Consider the following 2,313-nt stretch of genomic DNA (forward strand, 5'->3'; position numbering starts at 1 on the left):
AGCCAGAGAGTTCCAGAACAGACTTTTCCAGTGGATTGATGATGATGATGAATCACTAGGCCTTAGTGTTGATCTTCTAGTTGACTGTTGTCACCACAACGTTTCCTTCTCTAGTGTGATGTATGGGAGTCAGAGAAGCAGTCTTCACAGGCTTGTTATCTCCCTTCCTCTTCAAAGCTGCTTTTAGTAAACTTTTTCTGCCTCTCTGTTTAGTAAATTTATAGCCATTGATCATGAGACTTGAGGAAAATAAAGGATAGTTTACCCATCAAGAAAATGTTATATGCAAGAATTAATTCTTACTTTCTGTTGGAAATAAATCTGTTTATTCCAGGGCAAGAGATTGATCTTGGTTTCTGTTGGGAAAGAATCAATATTACTGTTCTGTTGTTGGCCTACTAATGTACAAAGTATAATGGTGTTCTTTGTGCTTTTTAACTGTTCAATCGTTCCATGAATTTTCTCTCCTTCTTATAAGAGCAAACGATGCTTACTTCTATACTTGCTTGGATGATGTTTTCCCGTGATCATTAGGCTGCTTAACCCTGCATATCACAAATAAAAATGTTCAGGTTTTTAAATGAATATCAACCATGAAAATCAGAACAAAAAGGAATACAAAACCAGATACTCCAGACACTTTCTTCTTTTTATTTTTTTCATTTCATTTTTCTTCCACAATCTCTCCTGCTCCATCCTTGTATCTAACAACATTGCTTTATTTTTATCAAAATAAAATATGCACATATTAAAAATGAATCAAGTATTTCGAAGGGCTTACAATGAAAAGCGTTAGTCCATAGTTTCACTACTTCCAATTACTAGTTGCATTCACCTGAAGCACTGTGAGCTATAGTCTAAGCAATAGTTTCTTTGAACTGTTTCTTCAGGTGGCTGTCTCCATTTCTATTAATAATATACTTTCTTGATTTTTATACATTAACTTCCTATTATAATAGAAGACAACTTAGCTGACTTGGGAAATATCTGCTATCCTCCTAATGCCACCACTATACCATGATATAAAATTTTTCCTCTGTTGATTAATTGTCAACATGAAGGACTATACTTGTGCTTTTCCTTCTCCTTTCTTTAACTGTAGCCAGCAGCTTTGATCCTTGATTTATATGATGAGGATACTAATGCATCTGCTATTTTCTTTATTGTTTGACTCTCCTTTCTTCCCAATCTCTGGATTTATACTTTTATAATGCCAATGTGGATGACATTTACATTATTCTTTATAACCATAATTTGTTTATGGTGATTTAATTTATATATTTCTTCATTTGGCATAGCTTTTGAGAACCTACTGTGTTTAAGTACTTTTTCTTACAAGGTGAGTAAATATCGGTAAACAATGTTCTCAACTTCAGGACTTTTGTCTTTTAAGTGGGGAAAGATCAACCTTAAGCAACATATATGCCAATTAATATGCAACATATCAGATGGTATTAAGTTTTATACAATGAGTGAACAAAAGAAAGAATAATGAGATTTGTAGAAAGTGTCAGAAGTTGGGGCTTATAAATTAAAAGTTAGAAATCAATTATAATTTTTTCTTAAGATAGCAGAGTGAAAAGAAACTTAATCCTCCCTCTCTCTCTTGTGAATGCATAAAAAGATGTTTATACTCATACATACATACACAAGCACATATCAGTTCAAAATGCACAGGTGTGCATAAAACCAAGAGAATCATCCCAACAATCCAGAAAAAGAGAAAAAAATACCGTTTTAAATAAGAAGTGACCATATGGCCCATCAGAAGAAGAGACTAAGCTCAAGAATAAGGAGAAAAAAACCTCAAAGCTTGGTCAAAAAAGAAATAGAGCTGGAGGTTCTCATAACCTCCCAAGAGTTGAGGAAGAAAGAGAGGCAGCCATTTAGAACTGGAAACTTGGCCAATGCTGGCACAGGATTACCAACCAATGTATGATTACCAGTTCCACCTGGAGAGATGGACCCAGGCAAATGGAAATTGCATACCAGGAAACACTTTCATGATAAAGCCTCAAATATGATGAGCTTGCTGACAAAATGAAAGGTATACATATATATATACACACACACACACACACACACACATACACACATATATGTATGTGTGTGTGTATATATATATATATATATATATATAATGCAAAAGTCTACATAGAAACTAGACATGATAATTAAAGGTTGCAGGGTGAAACTATATTTAAAAGACATTAGAATTAATATGTATGTAGTTCTTAAAGAGACAAAATGTCCCCACAACAATAACAGAAAGTTACCAAACAAGGGTCTGCAGATGGGTGAAGGAAATTAAAT

Source organism: Nomascus leucogenys, chromosome 10, assembly GCF_006542625.1.
Source record: "Nomascus leucogenys isolate Asia chromosome 10, Asia_NLE_v1, whole genome shotgun sequence".
Taxonomy (NCBI): domain Eukaryota; kingdom Metazoa; phylum Chordata; class Mammalia; order Primates; family Hylobatidae; genus Nomascus; species Nomascus leucogenys.